The sequence below is a fragment of the Protopterus annectens genome, chromosome 5.part0, assembly GCF_019279795.1.
Source record: "Protopterus annectens isolate FY-2018-M chromosome 5.part0, PAN1.0, whole genome shotgun sequence".
In the NCBI taxonomy this organism is placed as follows: Eukaryota; Metazoa; Chordata; order Ceratodontiformes; family Protopteridae; genus Protopterus; species Protopterus annectens.
In genome coordinates, this window is record NC_056735.1 from 312,286,643 (window position 1) to 312,297,334 (window position 10,692).

The following is a 10,692-nucleotide window of genomic DNA, read 5'->3' on the forward strand; positions in this document are numbered from 1 at the left end:
TAACCTTAACCCTGACCCTAAGGTCCGTCACTATCGCACACTCACCTAACCCACGCCCTAACCCTAACTCACTTAACTCGCCCCTAACCCTAAAGTCTGTCACTATCACACACTTACCTTACCCGCACCCTAACCCTAACTCACTTAACCCGCCCCTAACCCTAATGTCTGTCACTATCGCACACTTACCTTAACATGTCGATGTTCTCAGCATGGGGCTTTTAAACTGTCGATCATCTCAGTTGTCGATCTTCCGGTCCCGGTGTTCTCGTCGTCTGTGTTTTGGTGTGCCTGTGTTTTCAAATAGACCTATATATATATATATATATATATATATATATATATATATGTCTATATATATATATATATATATATGTCTATATATATATATATATATATATATATATATATATATATATATATATGTATATATATATATATATATATGTGTGTATATAAATACACACACATACATACACATATACACACACACACACACACACATAATCTATCTCAAAGAAACAACTTCTGAGAAAAAATACAGCATGGAGAAGAAATAATAATGCAAGAACCAGTAGTTTATTTAGCACTTTCGTTCTTTCATCATGTAGAACTTCTTCAGAATAACAAAAGTTAAGAATTGTCATGGTTCAACTACAACAGCTAAGTACAGATAAAACTGTGTCAACCAATAAGACACACACTATATAATATACACCACAAGGAGAAAAAGTGCTGAAGCAGTTAACAATAAACCAAAAGTAAGCACTCGGACAGCCGTTTACTCCCAATAACTTTATTCACCAAGCACAGCAAACTAGTGGATTTAATAAGCACTAACGCTGATTACAACCAGTACGTTTTCATCCAAAACTTCATCAGAATATCGAACTAATCACAACACAATAATTTATAACCCAGTCAATTAAGATAAATTAGCCATCAATTAACTCATAAAGTTAGGACAAACTCGTACCTTAAATAAAAACAATTGAATAAGAACATTTAAAATACATCCTAATCTTTCAAAACTTCCCTAGACTACATGTTTCAAAAATCACTATATGTTAAAAACAGTTTTAGCAAAATATATATAATATCATAAATAAATAATTCCACATTGTTACACCAACTGCTGTGAGGGAAATGTTAGTTTGCTTTTTATTTGTTGTGTTTTCTATTACTTTATTGCCTTTTTCTATTTTGTATACTGTGATTTGTTTTCTTTACACTGTGTTTTACTTGTATTCTGCTTTTAACTACATACTAAAACTTGAAAAAATACCACATCTCTGTCTCTTGTGAGCCAAACAGAAATTAAAAGAGGTTAATTAAGGAGTCACACAGTAAGTTATAACAGGTCAGCTAAGGTTAATCATCTGTGAACTGAGGGGGTGCGTGCAGCTAGGAACAAAACCTTCTATTTAAGGGGTAAAATAAAACATTTCAGAGCTTTACTGGAAAGGCTCACCCAGATTCTGCTACAGTTTGCTGTGAGGGAAAGGTTAGTTTGCTTTTTATTTGTTGTGTTTTGCATTACTTTATTACCTTTTTCTATTTTCTATACTGTGATTTGTTTTCTTTACACTGTGTTTTACTTGTATTCTGCTTTTAACTGCATACTAAAACTTGAAAAGAGACCACAGCTCTGTCTCTTGTAAGTCAGACAGAAATTTTTCCCACCATCTCACCCGGTTACTGTTGTGTTCTTAAACACTACTGTCTTTCTAGTTGCCTGCCCCTTATGTTAATTTGGCCATATATCTCATTTCCTCTCTGCTTTTACTGGCTGGTGTGAGTAAGCACAAAATTATCATTTTGTGAAATCACTCCCTTTCAACTATTTACATTTATTGGCCATCCTACTGTATTCCATAGTACCAGAATACAAAAGTGACCACCCCCTTTCAATCTCTATTGCTGTTTTAAAAATAGTGACTCGCCACTAAAACTTAACTTTTAGACAGGTAAAACTTAAGTTACCTACTTTCACATCTAACTCCTGTAGTGCACACTGCAGTGTTTTGGATAAACCATGTTTTTCGGTTTACTTTCATGTGTGCATTTTGCACACGGGCGAACAGCAGATGTGTGAAAGGACATTTGGAAAGCTTGCAAACTTTGAACCCAAAAAGGTTTGAATGTGCAATTGGATTGCACTATAGTGGGGATCAGAAAATGGTCCCTTTCCTCACTGTAGTGCGATCTTGGCGTTAGTATATTAAACTGGGGGGTGGGGGGTGCAGGGGGCCTTGCCCCCCTGCATTACACTTCATTACATTTTTTATTCAACATTTATGTTTGAAAGTCAGCTAATCTGCTTTTCAGTTTGCTGATTTGTTTTGTTTTTCATGGTTACGATTCACTCATATGAGCAATCGCACGAGTGTGTTTCGCCTTTGTAAAGGTAAACCATTTTATTTATCTTACCTTTAAACATCTGTTGCAATACCACCAGTTATTGTAGAGCCCACATTTTGCCTCTCAGTAGTCATCTTGGGATTAGTGCTTCTGTTTTCTCCTGGTGAGAGGAGTGCAGTTACATTATTTCCTGGAGACTGCTGATCACCAGAAAGCTTAATAGCTGCTTTATATGTGACAGCTTAGAATCTGTGCTTATATTCTGATCCTGTTGAGAGTAGGAGCAGAGCGCATTGATTCCTGACTCTTTCTGGTTGGAGAGTGAGTGTCTGTGCTTGACATACCTGATTGGTCTGGTTGCTATTCGAGGCATCTACCAGAAAAAGGCTACAAGCCTGCAGACCTTTGAATCATCTGGGACAAGACTGTGGATCACCAAACAGGCCATGACCTGCTTCCCTTTTTTGGGATTTGTGCTAAAACTTACTAGTTTTAGCTAAAACTAGCCAGTTTATTTTAGTTTCAGTACTCAAAAGTGTTTCCTTGTGCTCAACACTTGCTCAGAACTCGTTGTAAGCAATAAATAAGGTAAAAATTACTACACCACTCGACTTTCCTCACTTGTCAAGAGGAAAACAGTTCTTAGTACTTAAATTAATAAGCACCTATCCAGGCATGTCCATGGGTTAGCTCCCGTTATTTTCTCCTGTCCATCTGATGGATCTGGACATCTTGGGGCAATGTAGCAATTGCCTCATGTACACTGATAACCCTCTCCTCCTACCACCCAACACTACAACCTATGAAAGATGCACTTATATAGCCAAACTTGAAGCCAAGCTATCTCTAGCCAAGACTGGACTAGACAGTTACGAGGAGAAGGTTAACACCTGCACCACACCTCACTCAACACATAGTCCTTCAAAACCCACATCTGCCCAAGCAACAGAGACCTCCCAAGCTGAAATACAGACAACCACCCCCCCCCCCCAACACTACCCAAATGACACATAGCCCAAAAAATCAATATGTCACTCAACCTCAGCCCATAAGGCAAAACAACATACCCAACACACTAATCATAGGTGACTCTATAGTCAGACACACGGATGTCCCACTCACCAGGCTAAACAAGGAGAAAGGTACTGTCAGCTACCTGCCAGATGCCATGATCCACCACATAACAAACTCACTACAGTCACTCCACAACAAGTACAGATATGACTCTGTTATTGTCCATGTTGGTGTGAATGACACTACATGAAAAGAGGAGAAGCTCGCTCTCGGATCTTGTAGCCCAGGCAGGTATGACCCTAGCCCTGAGTAGCATCTTGCCATCACCCAGAATGATACCACAGTACAAGGACAAAATGATTGACTTCAACAATTGGCTAAGCTTCTGATGTAATTCTAAGGGGATCCAGTATCTGTCTGCCTTGAACGACATGGTCGACAGACCACAATGTTTTGCCAGAGATGGCCTGCACCTGTCACCCCTGGGATTCCAGATACTGGCTAAGGCTCTTGCCACCCCTATAGTGCCTTTTTTAGGCAAGGTTCAAATGTTAAATTCACCACGCAAACTCTGAGGGTAATGCTACTCACTGCTAGAAGACTAAACCTCAAAATGCACTCATTCGAGGCACTCCTTAAAATGGAGGACATTGACATCTGTGCAGTGACAGAGACCTGGTTCAAGGCTACAGAGAGCACCCCTGCAGTGCCAGGCTATAATTCATATCACACCTTTCGACCACCTAACCTGGACCGAAACACTAAAGGCAGAGGCATGTCCATATTCATTAAGGATATCCACACATCTAGGTTAGCTGCTCAACATAATGCATCTGAAATTATCCAAGTGCAGCTAACACTGGGCAAGACTGCAGTCCAGGTTGTAGCTTATTACAGATCCCCCACCATGCCCCAGGATTCCCACTCTTCATTTCTTAAGATACTGGAAAATATTAAGGTACAACCCAATACCTTAATTATGGGTGATTTCAACTACCCTACCATCAACTGGGAAAACTACTCATGTACCAACTCATTCACTCAATGTTTTCTGGAATTCATAAATTCCAACACCTTGGATCAGCTTGTCCATACCCCCACCAGGGGCAGCAATATCCTGGACCTGATCATTACCAATATGGATAACCGGTGTTCCACACCAGAGGTCAACTCCTCTTTGGTCAGATCTGACCACAAGCTAATCACCCTAGACATCCATATCTCACCCCCACCCTCCATTAAGGAAACCACCATCAAAAACTACTCCAAAGCCAGTCTCATGCTTCTTAAGACAGAAGTGGCAAACTTCACGACACCCATGCAGATGGAACATAGAGGTACGACTGCTGAATCTTACACAAATGCACTGTATAAGCAAATACACGAGTGCATGGATCATGTACATCTCCAACAGAACCAAGGCGTTATCCTCCAAAAACAACTTCTACAACAGAAGGAAGAAGCTGTTGTAAAAACGAGTAAAATCCCAAGATTGGAGGAACTCCCTGGTCAGCCTCAGCAAGAAGCTGGGATCCCTCATAAAATCCTCCAAAGCCAGTTATGAAAATAAAATCGCCACTGATTCCAAAGACAACCACAAAGCATTCCACAGCTATGTCAAGAATCTCAATGGCAACACTCAAGATCTGCTCTGAGGTACAGCACAATGGCACTAAATTTACAGAACCAATCGATATTGCCAATATCCTGGCAGATAGGTTCAGTGCTAACTTTACCCCCCTCTCACCTTCCAAAGGGCCCATCTTAATACCGGAAGAAAGCAAAGCCCCTGTAATCACAGATGAACAAGTAAAGACTGCACTCTCCAAAGCCAAGAACACAGCATCCATGGGACCAGACAACATCCCAGGCTGCTTATTGCACGAACTACAGAACGAACTGGCACCTCACCTAAGTACCATGTTCAATCATAGCCTTACCTCAGGCTATGTGCCTACTGAATGGCGCACAGTGATGGTTGTCCCACTCCACAAAGGGGTGTCATCACGGACCCCGGAAACTATCGCCCCATTAGCCTGACGAGCCTGGTCTGCAAGGCCATGGATAAACAAAGACATAGGTAACATCCAAACCCTGGACCCCACTCAGTTTGGGTTTGTAAAAGGTAGATCATGTCTACTAAACCTGATTGACTTCTTTGAAGCAGTCACTAGAGCCGTAGACGAGGGCAAGGTAGTGCACACAGCCTATCTTGACCCATCCCCACTCTAGAATTATAGATAAACTCATTAAACTGGGCATAAATCCCTATGTCACATGATGAGTGGCCAACTGGCTCACTGACAGAACCCACACAGTAAAAATAGCTGACTCCAAGTCTGACTTCAGACCAGTGACGAGTGGACTACCACAGGGTTTGGTCCTGGGTCCTCTCTTGTTCGTCATCTACGTCTCTGAAGTGCAGGCCAACACAGAAGATATTTGGCTAACAAAGTTTGCAGATGACTGCAAACTGGGAGCCATACTAGATGTAGACATTCTACAAAAGGGCTTCACAGAGACAGATGCTTGGTGTCAAAGTCATGGCCTCAAGCTCAATACCAAGAAGTGCATTGTCATTCCCTTTGGGAAAAACTCAGTACCCATGAACTACCACATAGGTGGTAGCACACTAAATGCTGAAAGTGTGATAAGAGACCTCAGGACACAGGTGGACAGTAGTCTCTCCTTTGATAACCACATCGCCACAGTAGTCAGGAAATCCTTCTACGTGGCACACCTCATCACAAAAGGGTTCTCCTCTAGAAAAAAGGAGGTCTTTGTTCCTCTCTAGTCATCCCTCATAAGACCCATTATAGAGTACAATGCCCCGTATCTTACAAGACATCTACAACAATTGGAAAGACCACAGAAATACCTCACTAAGAGGATTACCGGCCTCAAACAGATGCCATACGCAGACCGTCTCAAAAAACTGTATCTCTACTCCGTCACATATCGCCTACTCAGAGGCAATCTCTCCCTAACATACAAAGCTATGTCAAACCCAGAGCTGTTGGGACATGCTACACTTAAAGAAATCCCAATATCTCTGAACCACACGCCCCAGGGACCTAAACCTTGTCACCACAATAAACAGAACATGCTGGAGGGATAGATTCCTGTCCCAGAGACTTCCCATACTCTGGAACAAACTACCTATTCATGTCAAGCAAAGCTCCTCATTGGCCCTCTTTAAGAAAAATCTTGACGACTGGATGGGAAATAGAAAATTCACCCCGGGGATCACTTCTGTGGCACTGCTTGACAGGGGCACAAGAAAATAATTTTCTTGGGTGGCGAAAGCCAGGGAACTTTTTTGGCTAGGCTTATATAGGTCCCAGGGCTGATAGCCTAGTACCGACCTATGAACCAACTTAAAAATATATATAAAAATGGTGCATTACTGACGTCTAGTGTTCAAAATAAAAATTACACTTAAAATCATTCCACTTTACAATAAAGTGAGAATATAAAAAGTGTATAAAAATATGTATAAGAATGTATATCACTTATGTGAGAGTGTCTAAACATGGAACTACTTAAATCATCACTTTTATTAGCACACTGACCAAACCAATGTTAAAAACCTACTAAATTTTCTTTAAAACTATTTTTAAAAAGTTATTTAATAGACAGAATAAAAATAATATTTCCAGGGACTAAATTCAGAGAGTAGGTACTATAGTTTAGCAGCTCTTAATTTCAAAACAGGGGCCAGAGAGACATCTCATTTAGGACCGGCCATTTATTCACTTTAAGGACCAATTGCCAGTATACTTCCCTATATTCTATATGAGTCTCCCATGGCCCCCCTCTAATGTCCATTCATACTTCCTCCAATACAAAAAAATTTAAAAGATACCTCCCCACATATTTATGTATGTTTGTATAATGTGTTCCTATTATTGCCTTTCTTAATATTGTAGGTATGCTCATAAATCCTCGTTTTTATACACCTTTCAGTTTTTCCTATGTAAAATCCTTCACATTTACCACATAAGGCAATATAAACTAACCCTTTTGACTCACAGTTAGAATATACTTTCAAGGTAATATATTTCTTCCTACTAGGGATATATACCCTCACTGTATTAGATATGTATGAACACTGTGGACAAGACCCACATGTGTATGTCCCAACTTTCCTATTCCCTTTACTAAAACCCTTCTTTTCCAAAATGTTCTTAATACATTTACCTTTTCTAAAAACAAATTTTAAAGGTTGATCAAACCTTATGTTCAAGTTGGATAGTTTACCAAATCTATTCTATTCTTCTTTAAGGGACTCCATAATAATGCCAGCATCCCCACTATAATTCAGAACAAAAATATTTTCATACCCTTTCCCTAAACCATTTTCAGGTGTATTTCCCCCTTCCTTTGTATTTTCCTTCCCTAAAATGGGGGCAAACTTGTTATGCCTATCTCTAAGGACCTCCTTGAAGGTCTCATTAATCAATATTTTGGGGTAACCTCTCTCTAAAAACATAGATTTTAATAATTCACCTTCTTCTATGAAATCTTTGTCCTCTGAGGTCATCCTACTTCCCCGGACATATTGTCCTTTCACAATACTCCTTTTCTGTAGATATGGATGCGCACTCTGAAAATGTAAAAAGGAATTACAATAGGTGTCCTTTCTGTGGACCTTCAAAATAAATGTATTACTACAATTGTTAGTCTTAATGTTCACATCTAAATAATCTAAAAAATGGCCCATTTTATGTGAATCTTAAAAATTCTGTACTCTTTGTAATATAATCAAAAAATTCTCTAAACTTGTCCTCATTATCTATGCAAAAAGACATATATCATCTAAAAAAACACTTATAAAGAACCCAACAATCTTTTATAGCACCAAATTGGCATACATGGGGGCACACATGGCCCCCATTGCTGCACCTATCATCTGTTGAAAGAATTCTCCCTCAAAATAAATAAAATTGTGCTTAAGGACTATTTCCATCAGTACCAATATCATGTATATGTCTTTATCATTGAAATCATTATTATTTCTTAGGATTTCTTCCAAAAATTCCAAACCTTCCTTGTGGGGGATAGAAGTAAAGAGGTCTATAACATCTATGGTAATAAAAATAATATTTTCCTTGAATAGGCCCCTTCCTACATTTCTAAGAAAATCCCAGGAATCCTTTAATACATTAGGTGCATTTGGAGAAATACTCTTCAATTTAAAGTCAAGATATTTCACAATAGGGGCTGTTATTGATTGACTGGTTGCTACCACCGGTCTCATGGGTGGGTCAGTTATGTCCTTATATACCTTTGGGACACACACTCATACACTTTATATATATATCAAAGAAACAACTTCTGAGAAAAAATACGGCATGGAGAAGAAATAATAATGCAAGAACCAGTAGTTTATTTAGCGCTTTTGTTCGTTCATCATGTAGAACTTCTTCAGAATAACAAAAGTTAAGAATTGTCATGGTTTCAATACAACAGCTAAGTACAGATAAAACTGTGTCAACCAATAAGACACACACTATATAATATATACACACACACACTTGTATGTGTACATATACAAACGCACATATATACGTATGTGTATATATATATATATATATATATATATATATATATATATATATATATATATATATATGCACACACACGCACACATACACACACGCATATGCACATATAATATATGCATATACAAATTACTTCAGTTTCATGTGGGTTAAAAATTTCTAAGCATGTATTTTCCAAAATAAGGGAAACGTTTTATAAGAGGAAGGTAGAATCATATTTCAGTCTGAATTTCTTAAAGATTAGTTATTTACTTCTAAGGCATAGCCCCAATAAAGTCTCATTAATTTGACATTTATATTTTTTAGTTAATTTATATATGATATTTAAATAATGTTTTATATTATCAGTATTAATTTCATGATTATTGAGAAAATTAATTATAGGTGGAAATTCATTTCTAGCAAAGACTGGCATCCAGTCCCTTTTCAGTGTTATGTTTCAGTGTTCATGCACTATTAACTAATTATCCATTTCTAAATCATATTTACACATTAAAATTAGTGATATATATTTCGGTCTCTCCTAAAATTATACCAATAAAGTAAATCCCTATTTTTTAAACTTGTAATGTGAAAGTAGAAGAAATAGGGAAAAAGCCACACTTTTGCCACAGGATATTTGTATACAATGTTTATCTTTATATATTGTTCTTAGAAGAGTAATCTATTGGTTCATTGGTGTCTTTGAAATATTTCTTTAACAATCAACACATATTGCTAGTTACAATTTGGCTATTATGTAATATGTTTCTCAATTCGTAACCAAATCATTTCATGTATTTTTTTTCATTTAGATGAATAATTGCAAATAGGCCAGAAGGCTATAGTTTTGATGACTGAAAACTGATGCCGCCACTTTTCCAGTCTCTAATACAATGACTTAATGCTAGAAAACTGTATTGAATACTACTTTGTGTAGACTAACTAGAAGATATGTATTCTGCATCTTACTGTATGTATGCTATTGTACTATCTAATTATTGTATATTCCTTGCATTTCTGTGAAGCTTTTGTCCCTGGCCCTCCGCTGAAAATAGGCTTCTGGCTCAGTCGGATTTTCCCGGTAAACAAATGTAAATAATAAAATAAATATTCAAAGCTGATTAGGGTGCCATATTTTTCTTGAAAATTCACCAATTCGTTCAATTTTCATACAAAAAAATTTCATATTCACATGCTCTTTCCACAAACTATTGATCTCTTTTCTGTCTTCCTCATTAAGTATTTTAATGTCTTTACCTAGTCTTATATATCCTTCCTATTCTTGCACTTCTACCCATATTGCTAAATGACTGAAAATTCTGTTTCCTTTTTTCCTCCCTGTACTACTTTCATGCTATTAGATATTACAAAGTAATCAGTTTCTGTTTTTATCTCATTTGTTTTACAACTGCAGTGTTTCTCATCCCATGTATATAACTTGATACTTTTTATTATTTCATATACCTTCCTAAAATCACTTATTACTTTTGTTCTTTTTGTTAAATCACAGTTGAAATATCCCACTAATATTATCTCCATATTCACTCCTACATAGTTTAGGATGTTTTTAAACAATTTCTCTTTCTTTTATTGCAACTTGTGTATAAATTGCATTAATTCTATACACACCTTTCTTCCATCTTATGTCTGTTACTATTTTATCTAATTCTACTATAGTTTAATCTGAAACTTTTATTGTTTCATTACATAACATTGCAATACCTGAACATTCTTCTTTTCCCACATTCCATATGTTTCCACCCCATAATTT